Below are 18,399 nucleotides of genomic sequence, written 5' to 3' on the forward strand. Positions count from 1 at the left end.
AGCTGAAGAATGAGGACACAAACAAGGCCAGGTATATCCGTGTTATAAAAGCATGTTTTATTAGAATAAATTATGGGGATAGAAGAGTTCTATTCAAACCCCCCAGACACTAGATTTGGTTCCCAAATCTAGGTCAGAGAAGAGAAGATAAAGTTGATTCTGTCCCGGGAGTGGTAATAAGATAGGTATCTGCTGAGGTCAGAGGCAGTAGCTGGAATGAAAAGTGAACGAGTCTTAACTGTGGAATAGGGTAGAGCTTGAGAAAGAAAAGAGGATTCCAGGAGGAGAAAAGATATGACTAGAGCCAGGTGACTAGGGAATGTGACTGCCAACATTGGAATTTTTCTCTAGACACTCAGAGGGAGGAAATCCCAATTCTTTACACTCATTGTCCCCTCTTTAGTATTTGCTGCTCAATTCTTACTCCAATTTCCACTGAATGTATCACTATAAATTAGTTTCTTTTTAAAAATACCCTTTCTCCCCCCTTCCCCATTCCTCTGACACTCATAAATAACTCCTAAATAACCCTAGCCTTCTCTCTGCCCCACCTGTGATTTCTCTGCTTGTAAATTCCCTTTTCAATGTTACATGTCAAATCAAACAGATTTTGAGATCTCTTTGCCTTTCTTTGTTCTAATACATATGAAATACCCCATCTGACAGCCCGCAGCCCCGATTTGGGGATCTTCCCTCTCTGGTCTGGATCCTGTTGAAAACAAATCCATACCTTACTCCCTTACCGATCAACAAAGCAGAGCATTTCCCCTCATTGGGATGCTTTAAATTTGTCTCTCCAGTTTGAAAGTCCGTACTTTAAAAGCATCAACTATTACTCTTCTATTGGTGATACTGCAGTGTCCAAAATGACCTAAAATTCTTCCACTATCCACAGTTGTGATGAATAAAAACATGAGGTTCACATAAGTGGGTGAACTCCCAAAGTTTGATATTGACAAAACAACTCGGAATACTCCAGAAGCGTTAGTACCATGTCTGTGGTAACAAATATGGGGAGGAGGAGTTTTTGGCAGTTTTCTTCTGAAGATTTTCTGCCACGAGTTCTCTTTAAGGAAAGAATTGAGTAATCTATGAAAGCATGAAACTCCAAAGTGCTGCATTTGTCTGTATGCCTCCAATAACCACCTTCTCCAGGGCAGGCTACGGTCCTTCTCATGCTGGCTGTCAGGAGAGCAGGAGCACTGATCCTGTCTTTATTATCCCCAACCCTGTGGAGAAACTTAGTTACTGGACAATGAGGTAAGATTGAATCAAGCATCTAGTAAGAGCACTGGTCACCCTGGACTGTGTTTTTAGGCACAGCCCACCATGACTAGTGGTTTTCCAGGTAATCATTATCAGTATAAACAAGGAATTGTAGAACTCGGAAGAGGGAACACTACGCACCGCCCCTCAGCCAGCCCCTCCCTCCTATGGCTGTCAGTTTCACCTAAAGAAGAAAACAATCCACATTTCACTCTGCCTGCCCCATCCTCCTGCTCCCTCATTATGAGCGGGGCAGGAAGGATAGTCTCTCACATTTGTAAAGAGCTGTGCGACCCTTCAACCGGCATCTTCTTCCTCTTCTGCTCCTCTGTTTCTGCTTGTTCCTCTTGATTCCAGCAGCTCATTATGTCTTCCTGCTTCTCCTACCTAAAGGCCACCCAAATTTATACTTTTACCTCTACCACTATCATCCCCACTTTTCCCAACTCCTCTGTTGAATGAATGCCAGTGTTTCCCAAACAGACTCTCATGACAGTCCAGTATACCACTGATCCTGGGGCAAGAATGGTCTTTTTTAATGACAAATCCAGTTTTGCTCTTATCACTGTTTAGATCCTTAATATCTATCTATATGATAAAGTCTGAAGACCTTAATATATAAGATTGACCATGACATAGCACTGACCTACCTCCCAAAGCTTTTTTATTTTTATTTATTTTTTATTAAAGTTTTATTTTTTAAAAAAATTATTTCTTTGAGAAAGAGAGAGAAAGACAGAGAGTGTCTGAGATAACAAGCTTGGGGGTAGAGAGCAGAGGAAGAGGGAGAAGCAGGCTCCCTGATGAGCAGAGAGTCTGATGCTTTTTTAAAAAAAATGTATGTAAAGTCAACAGTAGAGGTGATAAAGTATTTGGAGTCCCTCAAAACCACCAGGTTTTGCTTGCCCCAGACATTTGCACACGTGCACTCTTTACCTGGAATTCCAGCTCTTCTTCTGAATACCCTAGGCCTAGATAATGAACATCTTACAAATCAAATCACATCTAAAATGTAAATCTATCTCTGAAATTTCTTAGATCAGTGAGCTGCGCTATATATTGCTATGGTAACCCGTGACCCTAAATCTTAGAGGTTTATAGTAAAACTTTATTTTGTGCTCACCTTTGTGTCTATAAGAGATCAGCCATGGGTGAACTATGGCTCAATGTCACTGCCTAAGACCGACACCGAAGGAATATACCTCTGATCTATTTCATGCCAATCTGATGGAAGAGTTAAAATCGAGATGGTAGACCTGTATAATGGCTCTCAGACTTTCGTTGAGAAGTGGAACACATGACTTCACCTCAAATGTCCCTGTGTAAAGCAAGTCATGAGCCAAGGATGACATCAGTGGTGGAGGATGTAGGATTCTTCAGGGAGGGTATCGGCAATTTGAAAGGTTATTAAAGAGTGTATTATATGATAGCAAAATTATATACAATTTAAAATAATAAAAGTGCTAGTATATGATAAATAGCAAAATATACTCTCATATATTTGAGAAACAGCTTATATGATCTAGGCCTTTGTATTTGTAGGTGTATTGTTGTACCTTCTTGGTTTTATTGGTGGGAAATAAAATGTAATCTCCATTAGAATGGGAGCTAATAGATTAGTTCCTCCTATATTCCCATGCCTAGAACAATACCTATAATAGGTGTTAAATACTGTTCAATACGGATAAGGAAACTCCATAAATATCTTCATGAAAAAAGCATTATTTACTCACACAAGATTTGAAAACAGCATGTAAATTATTCCTCTGACAGGATAAACAATACAAATTTGAGTTTTAAAAATTTTAAGAAATCTTATAATGGGAAAAACCTATTTAAATGTGATATGGGTTTTCTCAAGCCTGTGTATTACAGAATCCCTCTCCTAGATTATGCCTAAGAATAGCTCCTGTAAACAACTTCAAATGGAATGTTCCTTGGGAAACACTGTCGATAGTCCAAAACTAATTTCTTAAAAGGAAGACTTTTTTTTTTTTCTTTTGATCATCTCTGTGCGATTAAAGCTATTAAAACACAGCTCCACAAAGCTGTGTTTTTGTGTGTAGATACTCATTTCTCTTTCTAGGTAACATTAGTAAGAGACAATTTCTCTTCTCTCTGTGCCTTTTTTTCCATTCCCATATCTCATAACCTATACTGTCACTGATAGACCCAGACAGGAATGTTGAACTGATTGGTACCATCACATTTTGTGTATTACATTTATTTACTGAATTCTTACTAAACACCTACTATACAGCAGGCATCATTTTATGTGCTGGGGATAGAATAATTTTAAAAACAACAACGAAGATACCTGACTCATATATTATAGATTCTAATAGAAGAGACATCAACAATTTAAAGTATTTATGGTTTGTCAGATAGTGAACTGGTAGAATACAATAAAAGATTAAAATATGGAAAGGAGATAGAGAGAGATATGGCAAGAGGAATGCACTTTTAAATATGCTGTTCAGGAAATGCTTCACTTATATGAAAATATTTAAGCAAATACCTAAAAGAGATGAGGGATAAAGGCTTGAGATTGTATAGGGAAAAAAAATTTTTTTAAGCCAAGGGAACAGTAGATGCAAAGGCCCTGAGGTCAAAAAACTACTTGTCCATCTGCAGAGCATTGGAGATTTTAGTGTGACTGGCATAGACTGATCTAGGAGTGTGGAATGAGGAGAGGTCAGAGAGGTAGCATCGGGCCAGGTCATTCAGGGCTCTGTAGACCATGGAAGGATGTTGGTTTATTTACTGAATGATATATGAAACCAAGAAAAGGCGTTGAGCACAGCAATGAACTGGCTTAAATTTTACGAATATCATCTTGGCTGCTTGATGGACTTGAAGAATGGAAAAGATCAGCATCAGGAAAGCCCTTTGGGGTCACTGCATTAATCTAACAGAGAGATGGTGGTGACTGAGACAAGAATATGGGTAGAGGAGATAATAAGAAAGAAGGTAAAACATACATTTTCATGGTGGATAAATACCGACCCATTGGGGTTGCTTTTAGAATAAACAGAGGTTTAGAGATTTCAAATGCTACCTCCAAGACTTCGTCCTGCGTAACTAGACAATCATTTACTGTCATTCACTGATCAGAAATTTGGTTTTAAACATGTCAAGTATGGAATCAAGATGTGAACTGGTAGATGGAATGCAATGTGTGGTCAAGATATTTTGAGGTTTTGACTTTGCTGGGAGAAACTATAATTCTATTTTCAAGTCAAAAGTGGAAATTGATCCCGCAAGGAACAGATTTGCTCTTGGATCTAGGACCCTCAATAGTTGAAAAAGGAAAGAAGTAACTGTTCAAGTAAAGAAGCTGCCTCGGAAGTACAGAGCGTCCATTCCTAATGATGAGAAAGAAGGCAAGAGTTTCTCTTACAGATACAGGGAGGAACATAAATGTGACAAGTAGGGCAGAAGGAAGAGCTTTTGTTTTTTTTTTTTTTTCCTCAGTATTATACAAAGGCAAATCCTTAGATGGATTAGAGCATAGGAAGATTTGGAGATTTGAGAAGAGAAGAGAAAGTGCAAAAAGTTATCTAAGACCATGGAAGAGTGAATGGAGCAGGAAACCAACAGAACGACGGGGCTGCACCAAGGAAAATTTCTGGTTCGTGTCATAAATCTAAACCTGTCAGCGCATTGTGAGTTTTTCCTTTCCAACAATCAGCCACTTAAGTACAGGGCACGTAAGCAGGGATTTTCATTAGCGCTGGAATTTTCCAGGTGAGTATGATAAATGATGAGAGACAAGTGTATGATGATGCAGCATGGATCTAAACCAGTTTTTAAAAATTAGGATGTTGTGAGAGGCCTCCCGGGTGGCTCAGTGGGTGAAATGTCTGCCTTTGGCTCAGGGTGGGATCTCCCGGGTCCTAGGATCAAGCCCCCTGTCAGGCTTCCTGCTCAGCACGGAGTTTGCTTCTCCCTCTGCCCTTCCCTCTTCCCCCAACCCGCCCTTGTGAGCTCTTGTACACACTCAATCTCTTAAATCATTCTTTTTAAAACATAGGATGTTGTGGGAGGAGAGACATAAAATGTAGATAGAAACAATGAATTCTAAATCATGGTTCTGTTAAAGAAACGTTGGAATTGGACCTCCCGCAGGAGTGGAGAATCAGGAGGTGGTAATTTGATATCAGATGAAATGGAGTTTGAAATTAAGATCCCAGGGGAACTGAGGTTTTGTCAATGGTAAGTCTAGTGTATCACCATGCCAAGTGAATGACTGAGGTGAGAGTAGCACAAGATAATCAGAGGAAAGATAGACAAAGCCCTGATTAAGCCATGGCATTGGAATCACCTACACGTGTATAGAAATGAATACTGGAATGGTATTGGAGAGGGTGACTGTGAGCCTGGAACGAAGATCTCTGAGGAGTGAAACTGAGTAATCCAAGGATCCCAAGGTGACTGCAGTGAGGAAGGATGTTGCTAGAAATCTTTGAAGGCACAAGATTATGAGATAGAAAACAGAGGATCTGGGGAGGAGGGAGAGTCTGAAAACAGCAGTAAGGACCCAAGACACATAACCCTCATTCCAAGTATAAAGGGTATGGCAGACCAGTAGTTATACCTTGAGAGAGCCACAGGGGAAACCATATCCTTAGGAAAGAGTCAGAATCCCATTAGAGCAAGAAGGTGCAGGAGACAGAAGAACTTAGGGATACAAAGGATTTTGCTATGGGGCAATAACAGGACGTGCATAAAATATGAGAATCTGGGGGTGTGGCAGGACATTGGTGTCTTAGACTGAAGCAGAAAGGGATGAAGGGCAGGATGGGAACTGTACTCATATGGCCAAGGCAGATGCTGAAACTCTAAATGCCAGAGAGGAGAGAAGGGCTAGCCCAGTCCAGAACTCAGAGCTCTGGGGCTCCTCAATCCACACACACATGAACTTTGGTACCAGTACATGTATATAATGAATTAATGAAATTCTGGGTCATCTGTAGAGCAAGAGATGATTGCATGTTTTGTAGCTTTTCTTTCCTTCCATCTTTTTTTTTTTTTTTTAAGATTTTATTTATTTGACAGAGAGAGACACAGCGAGTGGAAACACAAGCAAGGGGAGTCGGGGAGGGAGAAGCAGGTTGCCTGTGGAGCACGGAGCCTGATGCGGGGCTGGATCCCAGGACCCTGGCATCATGACCTGAGCTGAAGGCAGATGCTTAATGACTGAGGCATCCAGGTGCCCCGTTTCTCCCATTTTTCAAAGAAATTTAATCCAGTTTGACAATCTGGCATGAAGATTTTCACATCTGACTCTAGAATAGTTTTCCTCTTGTACCCATATTTCAAGTTCTTCCAGTTTCTTATAAAGAAGCATTTTATTGGTTTACACCATGACCAATTTTTAGAATACAAAGAACAGCGACTGGTAAGATAGTGGTTATATATATATATATATTTTTAAAAAGTTCCTTTGTAAAAAGTATTCATTTTTATTTTATTTTAAAGTGAGAGAAGGTGGTCATTAAAAGGGTGTAGTTGGAATAGAGGCAGGCCTAGATCTGAATTCAGGCTGAGATACGCACCATGTCTTTGACCTATGGATGAGTTATGTAACTACATGCAAATTAGTATAACAGGGGCATTGTGAAGGCCAAATGAGGCAATGATTAGAATGCACTGAAACAGTGTGTGGCACATATGAAACATAATAACTATCTGATATATACATACAGTTAAATTGTAGCGTTTATTTTTACCATGATTAATTACCATTCAAAATTTATAGTACTGGAGTGCCTGGGTGGCTCATTTGGTTAAGCGCCCTGACTCTTGATTTTGGCTCAGGTCATGATCTACAGGTCCTAAAGTCATGCCTCAGCGGGGAGTCAGCTTGATATTCCTTTTCTCCCTCTCCCTTTGCTTCTCCCACTTCCTCTCTTCAAATAAAACAATCTTTAAAAAAAAAACTTTTAGTCGCTAAAATTAACTTCATGCACCTGTGTGAAATGTGCATTTTCCAAAATACTGAGTGCAAATCACTGCAAAATGGAGGATCTTGTTCTATTTCTGCAATAAGCAAGCTGCATAGCTTCATTAACAGAATTATAATTTAGTCCCTGGAACAGTGACCTTCTCTTAGTGGGCATGCAAAATATTTAAAAATTTATTGAAATGTATTATTCTTTCAAAATCAGAATCTTAAATCTAGAAAGTAGTATTTTGGTTGAATTTCTGCAATCACAAATAATACTAAAATAGAATTCTTGGCAAATTAAGAGGAATTGTTCTACCAATCAAATACAAACACTGATTAGTATTTAAACCTGATTTTCTACAAAGCACATTAAAAATACAAAAACAAAAACATTTTGAGCTTGCACATTTCCCCTTGTACTTAAAGAGTTTTAAAGCTTTCTTACACACCTTCTTCTTTTAACATCCAGCCACACTGCCAATATGGTGGCTCCTCCTACCATTTTGTTCCTTCATACATTATGCTGCTGTCATGAGATACATTTTATTAAATGACACAAAGATTTGGTCTTCTGTGAAATATGGCTAATTAGCTGAGATTCCATCGGGGCTCCAAAGACTGGTAGAAACCTTGCAGGTGAAAATGACCCTCACCTCACTGAATATGCTTTTTAATTAATGTCCTATTAACTAGCTGACAGTAACTCCTAAGCTAAGTGAACAGATCTGAACATAATTAAACATTTAGTAAGTCCCTAGCATTACTATTACAGGTATGGCCTCTCTCCCCTCTACCTAGGTCGGGTGGAAATGACAGAGGGAAAAAGACAAAGCCTCAGTTCCGTTCCATCATCTACCTCTCACTTCCCTCAAAAACGGCACTTGAATTAACAGAGTTAAAATAATGCAAAGTCAGCCTATTGGATTTTTCAAACACAGGGTCTAGAGACTGCTTGCTCGTTATAATAGCACTTATTAAACTGTATTAGCTACTTCTCACTTTCGGTAGCAAAGACTCAGCAGAAGACTGAATCAGGCATAGCACCAGTGAACTAAGGAGCAGCTTTTCATATCAGAGATGGAAACTCAGTTCAGGCAATGGACTTTGGCATGTTAAGTTTCCTATCAAGATTCTTCCGAGTTTTTCATTGCATTGTTTTAAAACAACAAAAAGTGTCCTTATTTTTCACTTCACTGACTCAGATTAATTTAGGAATCATCATTGCACCTGGTGGTATAAATGACAGAGAAGTCTGAGGCTCAAAGACCTGCATTATTATAAGATATCTTAAGAGTCAGAATAAAATAACTTTTATTCAGGTATATGGAACCAGATGCTATTTTTTTCCCTCATATATTACTGTTTCTATTCTGGTACAAACCTTAATTTTCTGATTCTTCTTTTCTCTTTTGTTTTGGGGGAAAGGGCTACTAAAAGTGACAAACATACTTGCATATAACTATGGAGTTCTCCATTTTCCTTCAAACCCTGAGAATATGACTGCACTAGTAATGCTGGAATTCAAGGCTGTACTTTCTAAAATTGCTCTACTCCCAGGGTGATAAGCATACCCTACATCTTAAATATCGTTATGAAAAATGACCCACCATCTGATTAGAAGCATGGCAGTTTTCACTAATGAGGATCTGAATATAAGGAGGTATAGAATGATATATTTTAATTCCTCCTCAGAATCAATAAAGGAATTTTGGGTTTTATTCATTTTAACAAATTAAGGTATTGATTTTGTTCAAGAATATGGCTCTTTATAATGGGATGTATCTCTAAAAAAGCTTTAAGTTATAAAAGAAGGGTTTATCTAAACTTTGACTTTCTATTTAAAAGAACAAAATGTATATGAAATAACTTGAGCCCTGTTAGAAAAATCTTTAAAAATCAGAAAAAAAGCTCCAGCCTAATATTTATCTAAATAACCCACCTACTCTGTCCCATATCCATTTTTTCTTAAGTCAGGCAGTGTTCACTGGATTTAGTTATGAGCCCTCTTGTTTCCTTTCCATTTAAATGTTAAACATTAAAGGGTGCCTGGGTGGCTCAGTGGGTTAAGCCTCTGCCTTCGGCTCAGGTCATGATCTTAGGGTCCTGGGATCGAGTCCCGCATGGTGCTCTCTGCTCAGCGGAGAGCCTGCTTCCCTCTCTCTCTCTGTCTGCCTCTCTGCTTACTTGTGACTTCTCTCTCTGTGTGTCAAATAAATAAATAAAATCTTTAAAAACAAAAATAAAAACATTAAGAGAAAACTCAGAAATCATGTGAAATAAAGGAGGTAGAGTTTCAAAACCTGAATAGAGAAAGCTGGAAGCTCTGTTAGTTGGAGCAGAATTAGTAAATACATGTGACTATGAAAAATCAACCTAAGAGACTAGAGCAAAATGTATCAACTGGAAAGAAAGGCTTTCAAAACCATTTACAGGCTGACAACTCCAAAATTTGTCTCTAGCCCAATTTTTCTACTGAACTTCTCATGTATACAGCTACCTGCTTGGTATGTCCACTTGCAAGTCTTACAAATATTTTCTCTCAACATGTTCAGAAGTGAACCAAATTGCAACCGCCAGAGAAGCAAAATTTCTCTTCCATTTTCTCCCACTTCAATAAATGATACTTACTAAATTTATCCAGTTGCTCTGGTTTGAGAAACATTTTTACAACTCTTTGATGCCTCACCACACATGTTCGACCACAGCATTTTATAAAACTTGATACAAAGTGTATGTCTCAAGTAGAGATGCTTCTCCTCACTGCCACCACTTTAACTCATCATCATCTAATCCAGAACACGCCAAATCCAGACAGTAGAAACTGAGTTAGAAATGTCAGTTAGATAGGAATTGTGATTGTATGTTGTATGACATCCTCTTCTCCAAATACAGAGGCAGATGATTAATATAAGAAGAATTTAAAAGACATAGATGGGGACACAAACATGATCCAACATTGACATGCATCAAAAGGCAAAAGGAAGCACCAAGTATGACTAAGGCTTAAGCCATGTACACATTAGCCTCTGTGTTCAAAATTAGTGGAGATACCTGGGAATTCAGGACTTATGGGGTTATAGAAATTAAGTAATCCCTGTGAGATACCCAGCCAAAGGCAAGTTTAATGTTTAAAGCCAGAAGTGGTAGCGGGACTCAGGGGAGGCACAGAAGTGGAGGCAGACCCTTTCCCAGGACTACAGATGCTTAGAGTATTGTAGTGGGATTTTTATGGAAATCACTAGGAACATGATTTGAAAATGAATCCAGAATAAACTAAAAATAATCAAAAATGAAGAATAAATTGAGCAAATAAAAATCATAAACTCATATGTCAGATATAAGCCTGTCAGTAATTACAGGAAATGAAAGTGGACTTAATGTTGTAGTTAAAAGAAAGTTTTTAAAACTGGATTTTAAAAAATAGGCAAACCACTTTCTGTCAACATTAGTTACATCTTGAAATAAAAATGAACTTTCAAAATATGAACACAATAAAGATATTTATAAACAACTACAGCAGATACCACACTTACTGGTAAAATATTGCCATCCACCAGAAATCAGTAACAGACAACAATATTTACTATCTACTCTTCAACATTAATTTTAACTACAGCTGTGGTGCAAGAAAGAAAATGAAAGATGTAAGAATTGGTAAGAAAGAAAGATCTAAAACTGCTACGTCATGGAGGACATGAATGTGTACATGAAAATATAAAAACAGAAGCAAACTATCCAGAGAAAATCTATTGGAATTGACAAACTTGGCAAGCTTACTGAATATAAGGTCAATATACAAATTCTGGCTTTGTTTCCACATACTAGCTATAAACAATTAGATAATTTAATCTATGCAATAAGTAAAATAGCACAAATATCAAATTCCTAGGAAAAAAATCTAAAAACAAGACATTATCACAAAAACAATAAAGCAGGGATGCCTGGGTGGCTCAGTTGGTTAAGTGGTTGCCTTCGGGTCAGGTCGTGATCCCAGTGTCCTGGGATGGAGTCCCATGTCAGGCTCCTCACTCAGCGGGGAGCCTGCTTCTCCCTCTGCCTCTGCCTGCCTCTCTGCCTACTTGTTCTCTCTCTCTCTCTCTCTCTGATAAATAAATAAATAAATCTAAAAAACAAACAAACAAACAAAAAACAACAATAAAGCAAAGTACCTAGGTGGCTCAGTTGGTTAAGCCAATGGAGCCCAGAGTCCTAGGATCGAGTCCCAGGTTGGGCTCCCTGCTCAGGGGAGAGCCTGCTTCTCTGCCCTTCCCCTGGCTCATGCTCTCTCTCCTCTCTCACTCTTTTGTTTATTCCCTCTCTCAAATAAACAATTAACATCTTTAAAAACAACAATAACAACAAAGCATTACTAAAAGCAATGCTAAAAGATTAAGATAAATTGAGCAATATAAATACCTACGAATTAAAAAACTAAATATGTTAGAGATGCCAATTTCCCAAAATTGATTTACAGAATCAAAGCAATTTCAATCAAAGTATGACACACTTTCTATGGAAATTGTCAAGTTGAACTAAAATGTACATGAGTGCAGGGGTCCTAGCTCAGTCAGCTGAGCATCCACCTCTTGTTTCCGCTCGGGTCATGATCTCAGTCAGGGTCATGAAATTGAGCCCCACATAGGGCCCCATGCTCAGCACAGAGTCAGCTTGGGATTCTCTCTCTCTTCCTCTGCCCCTCTCCCAGCTCATGTGCTCTCACTCTCTCTCTCTCTAAAATAAATAAATAAAATTTTGGGGGGGGGGGAAGAAACGCAGAGGCCCATGAATTGTCCAGGTAATACTGAAGGAACACAACAAACTAGAGGACACGCATTACCAGATATCAATCTACATTTTAAGTTAAAAGAATTAAAACAGTGGGATATTGATACAAAGGAAGACAAATAAGCCAATAAGATAAATTACAGAAAGTCCTTTTTAGCTTTAGGTAAAACTGTCATGTACATGTATTATAATACTCCTGATCAGTGAAAACACATGAATACATATAAAATATTGATCAAAAGAAGCAATGCACAAAAAAGAAAAAAGAGGGGCGCTTGGGTGGCTCAGTGGGTTAAAGCCTCTGCCTTCGGCTCAGGTCATGATCTCAGGGTCCTGGGTTCGAGCCCCACATCAGGCTCTCTGCTCAGCGGGGAGCCTGCTTCCTTCTCTCTCTCTGCCTGCCTCTCTACCTGCTTGTGATCTCTCTCTGTCAAATAAATAAATAAATAAATTAAAAAAGAAAAAGAAAAAAGCATCACACTATATTATGTACAAGTAAAATTCTAAAAAATGATGTAGAGGTACATAAAGAGGTACATAAAAATATATTTTTTGATCTGGAATATAATTGTCATAATAGCCAGTGGTTACCTCTAGAAAGAACAGAGAGGGTTATAATCAAAGAGGTAAACTGCCTTGAAACAGACACAAAATTACTAAACATAAAGGCAAAGATAAACTTATTTGATTTAAAATTCACTTTTCTATTGATAGTAAAAATACGATCCACAGAGTGAGACAAGAATGCATTGAAACATATACTTGAAAGCAATTTACATCCAAAGAATATAGAGTACTCCTATTAATCAATTACAAAAATACAGAAACAGCTTCAGAAGCTAAGCTGCCTTAGCTTTTAACCCTCTGAGCCACCCAGGCGCCCAGCATTTATCTTTAAATACTCATTGGATTTTTCCTTTAAAAATACATTACTGAATATTGATGTGTATTCTTTCATGTTTCTTTTTTTTTTTTGCTCATCATCATTTTTGTAAAATCCATCTGTCATGTTGCTTATAGCTTCAGATATTTTTTTTTCACGTATTGTATTCTACTGTGTGACTGATATATTACTTTTCAATGTTAAAGGACATATATTGCTTTTAGTTTGAAGCTATTTGATGAATAGTTATGAATGTCATTCTACAAGGCTCTTGTATATGTATCACATTTCCGAAACCTCAAAGTGGAATTGCTTCCTCATAAGATTAATTTCTGTCCAATACTCATTAGAAAATGACAGTGTTCCAAAGCAGCTGTTTCAATTTACATACCCATTGGGAATGTCTGAGAGCTCTAGCTGGCCTGTCTTTTTACCAACACTTGGTATTATCAGTGATTTTTAGTCAAATTGTTAAATGTGTGTATTAATCTAATTTTAGATTTAATCTCATTCATGGATATCTAATGAATTTGAGCATCTTTTCCAATATTTTAAAAACCTTTGGAAATGTTTTTAAATCAAATTCCTATTTAAGTCTTTTGGTTTTTGTTTTTTTTTTTTTTAATTAGGTTTTCTGTATTTTTGTAATTGATTAATAGGAGTACTCTATATTCTTTGGATGTAAGATGTAAGGGTTTGGAACACCCCCCCACCCCCCCCCCCCCAGTTCTCCTATTCCTGAGGAGAGTTATCTTATCGCCTATGTCAGGTCTACATTACAATGTTGCCCAAAATGCCACAATTGCATTCAAGGGACCATCAGGAAGCAGGAAGGACAAGAGCCTCTCCTGAATTTCCGTTAGAGCAGAACCACTCGCTAGTGATACCCAAACTGACTGTGTTTAAAGGCATGGGTTAAAGAGCAGGCTGTTCTGGCTCAGCTCTGTGAGGCCGCACAAACACCCCCCAAACCCTCCCCGCTCTCCCCCACCCCCTCCCCCTTCCCTTTCTTCTCCTTTATTAATCTAACAAGACAGCTGTTTAAATTACTCGTCTACGTCTTCGAAAATCTTGAGTTGGCAGCACAGTATTTACCCTCAGGCTGAAACATGGGAACTGCTCCCTAAAGAAATGGGAAAAAGCTGCCTTGGAAGAACTACAAGGGCTAGGGTTGATCTTGTCACAGCATAATGCCCTCCTCAATGACCATGTGAGGGTCCTTTGTAAGTAATTCTATTTCCAAATTCCTACTTAGATACCGTCAGTGAAGTGCAGCCATGACACTCAAATGACCCAATGAAAAAACAGGTATGAACCAGCAGTAACTCCTGACAGTCACTTATATTAAGGACTACTATTGTTTTAATATGAGCCTGACTTGAAAAAAAGAGAAACAAAACAGGATAAAGATTAAAATAAACACTGTGCATGGAAAGCATAATTTGGAGATTACAAAGAAGCAAAATTAGTATTTTAAGAAAGTTTAGAAAGATTTGAGGGGCACCTGGGTGGCTCAGAGGGTTAAGCCTCTGCCTTTGGCTCAGGTCATGGTCCCAGGGTGCTGGGATGGAGCCCCTCTCTGCTCAGCAGGGAGCCTGCTTCCTCCTCTCTCTCTGCCTGCCTCTCTGCCTACTTGTGATCTCTGTCAAATAAATAAACAAAATCTTTAAAAAAGAATTGAAAAAAAAATATTTGATACACTCTATACAAATACGTAGCTTACAGAATTCTACTTCTGGAAACAAAGAAGTAACTAGTAAGAATTTGACCTCTCACCAAAAACAATCAGAACACTGGGTAAAATATACAAAATAACAACTTTCAGTCTTTTGGAAATTAAGTAGAGCAGAACTGTGGTCCTTATAAGTAAAAACAACAACCAAACAAACAAACCAAAAAAAGGAGATTTCAGATTGCATAACCTTTCCACCAAAAGACAATTTCTTGACCAACGCAGGCCTCTACCAAGCAAAAACTGTCTCACTGAGTTAAAGAGACAGAGCTTAAAGTTCAGGACTAATAAGATGGCTAGAATTTTAAGAACAGGGTAGCAGAAAAAATGGAGATACACAGAGGAAAAAACAAACAAACATAAAACAGATATCTGCACAAGTGTTGCATTGAAAATTAACCTGAATACTTGTTTGTGCATTAACAAGGAGTCTCTAAAAGGCAAACCAAAAAGAATCCAGGAGCTGTATACTGAACAAATGCCATGCACAGATCTAGGAGATATTTGGAAATCTGACCAAAAGGTATGGTCAGCATTAAAACTGACATATATATGAGGCAGCCAGCATAATGCAATTAATAACACAAGCCCAGAAAGAACGCATCCGTGATTTGGCTACCAAGATCCCCAATGCCAATTTAACTTAATGAAGAGTACAAAAAAATGTAATAGATACTATCAGACACTTCTACATGGTGTTGCAGATGAAAAAAAATTCCTGTGTTTTGTGGCATATTTTATTTTTCTTCCAATTGATTCTGGACAATGTAACCAGAGCCTTTAATAGATTTAGTGATCACAAATCCAGATAAATTCCAGTGGAGCTTATTTTGTAGGAAGCCTTTTAATTTTTTTTGCCTTCCTATTTCAGAGTTGGGCATTTCTCCTTAAGCCATATTACCACCATCAATGGTTCACGAGGCTCTTAATCTTACAGTCACATAAAATGAGAAATCAAGCAGAAGAGTGGGAAGCAGGAACACGTAAGCTGTTATTTAACTCTTCCATTGTTCAGTTTGAAGCAAGCATTTTTGAGTAAATAACATGTTGCTTTTTGCTTCCATTACTGTACATTTGAGAGTGACTGATGACTTAACAAGCTGGTTTGTGTTCAGCAGCCCACAGAGTGAAATGCACTGTTTTGCAGTGATTAGTCAAAGGGGTAGAATTCATCTGACTTGAAAACAGTTTGTGACCAGCTGTCCTGTACATTTTGTCCAGGGCACTTCTTTTCGAACTTCTCATCTCTAAACTGCTTTATATCTTGTGGGCCTAATGCACAGCCAGACATTCTCTATTAGTTTCCCAAGATTGCTGCAACAAAGAACCACTAACTGAAGAAGTTTAAAAACAACAGGATATTTAATATCTGACAGTTCTGGGAGCTAGAAGTCCAAAAATGAGGTGTCAACAGGACCATATTTTCTAAGAGTTTAGGGGAAAAGCTGTTCTATGGATTTTGGGGTTTTTTTTTTTTTTCCCTTAGGATCTGGAGATGCCAGCAACCCTTAACATTCATTGGCTTAGAGATGCATCACTCCAATCTCTACCTCCACTATCATATGATCATCTTCTGTGTGTCTCTTTGTGTCTCTCCTCCTCTTCTAAGAGCACTGCCCATGTTGGTATAAAGGCATACCATACTCCTGCATGACATCATATTAACCAATTACATGTGCAATGACCCTATTTCCAAACAAGTTTACCTGCTGAGGTACTGGGAGGTAAAACTTCAACATATCTTGTTGGGATATAAAATTCAGCTTATAACACACACCTAGGAGGAACATATCTGAGCATTGTCTAACAAGAGGACTGAATTAGAATTTCTACCTCTCTATATTTTCCTTGAAGTCATCAAGATAAACTACACTTCATACATCTGTTGACTGATAAAGACCATCCAAGTATATCCCACCAGTATTTGAGGAATTATCATTGACCCTTCTTCTTCTTTGTTATCTGTTCTACATTTGACATGATTCTCATCTTATTCTTGGCTCTATGCTATATTTATCTGAACCAAATAAATCTAGGTCACACCACCTTGTGGCTATAATGAAGTCAGAGATATTACTGCCTAGACTTTGCTTATTTCCCCCATCTTTCCTACCTCAGGTTGCTTCCACTCCAAAGTTTCTCCACCTACATGTAGGAGGTCCTTAGAGAGCTCAGGCAGGCTCAACATGAAACACATGAGTGTCATATGGTCATCTCAATAAATGCAGAAAAAGCATTTGACAAAATTCAACATCTTTTCACAATAAAAACCCAATAAATTGGGTATAGAAAGAACATAGCTCAATATAATAAAGGCCATATATGCCAAGCCACAACTAACATTACACTCAATGGCAAAAAAACTGAAAGCTTTTCTTCTAAGACCAAGAACAAGGCAGGGGCACCTGAGTGACTCAGTACGTTAAGCCTCTGCCTTCAGCTCAGGTCATGATCTCAGGGTTCTGGGACCAAGCCCCACATTGGGCTCTCTGCTCAGCAGGGAGCCTGCTTCCCCTCTTTCTTTCTGCCTGCCTCTATGCCTACTTGTGATCTCTCTCTGTCAAATAAATAAAATAAAAACAAAATCTTAAAAAAAAGAAAAAAAGAACAAGGCAAGGATACTCTCACCACTTCTATGCAACATAGGACTGAAAGTCCTACCTACAGCACTTAGACAAGAAAAATAATAAAAGGCATCCAAACAGGAAAGGAAGAAGTAAAATGATTTCTGTTCACAGATGATAGGATTTTATGCAGAAAACTCTAACAATTCCTTATGAAAACTTTCACACTAAACAAATTAAACAAATTGCAGTATACAAAATCAACATATAAAAAAATCAGTTGCATTTTTGGGAACAAACCGAAACAATCTTGAAAGGATATTAAGAAAAGAATCCCATTTGTTCCACATAGCATCCAAACAAAAACAAAAATACAAAGAGCTTAGGAATAAACTTAAGCAAGGAGCAGAAGACTCATGTACTAAAAACTACAAAACATCACTGAAAGATATTAAAGACAACAAAAATAAACGGGAAAATAGCCAGTGTTCATGGATAGAAAGGCAAAATATTATTAAAATGCTTATACTATACAAAACAATCTATAGATTTGGTGCAATCTCTGTCAATGGGCCAAAGACATTCTTTTAAGAAATAGACAAAACAGGGAGAAAAGGGGGTGGGGTTATGGACATTGGGGAGGGTATGTGCTTTGGTGAGTGCTGTGAAGTGTGTAAACCTGGCGATTCACAGACTTGTACCCCTGGGGATAAAAATATATGTTTATAAAAATAAAAAATTATTAAAAAAAAAAAGAAATAGACAAAACAATTTTAAAAGTCATAGGAGGCCACAAAGGATCCCAAATAGTCAAAACCATCTTGAGAAAAAAGAATAAAGCAGAAGGCCTAACACATCCTGACTGCAGAATAATACATTACAAAGCTACAGTAATCAAATCAGTATGGAACTGGCCTAAAGACAGACTTACAGACCAGCAGAACAGCATAGAGAACTCCAAAAGAAACACAAACACATTTAAGGTCATATGATCTTCTACAAGGATGTCAGGAATACACAGCGAGAAAAAAATAGTCTCATCAACAAATCATGTTAGGAAAACTGGATATCCACAAGCAAGAGAATGAAATTGGACCCTTATACCATATATAATAAAAACAGATTCAAAATAGATTAAAGACTTATGCTTAAGACTTAATGCTATAAAACTTCTCGTAGGAGAAAACACAGGGAAAAGCTTCGTAACATTAGTCTTTAA

The 18,399-nt window shown here is 37.9% G+C and overlaps 1 pseudogene; it reads left to right on the forward strand.

Annotated features, from left to right (window-relative positions):
• The first annotated feature begins 1,099 nt into the window (after positions 1–1,099).
• The window catches only part of LOC132011171 (NADH-ubiquinone oxidoreductase chain 5-like), a 73,516-nt pseudogene continuing 56,216 nt past the window's right edge, over positions 1,100–18,399 (forward strand).

The sequence above is a fragment of the Mustela nigripes genome, chromosome 1 (assembly GCF_022355385.1).
Source record: "Mustela nigripes isolate SB6536 chromosome 1, MUSNIG.SB6536, whole genome shotgun sequence".
Lineage (NCBI taxonomy): Eukaryota > Metazoa > Chordata > Mammalia > Carnivora > Mustelidae > Mustela > Mustela nigripes.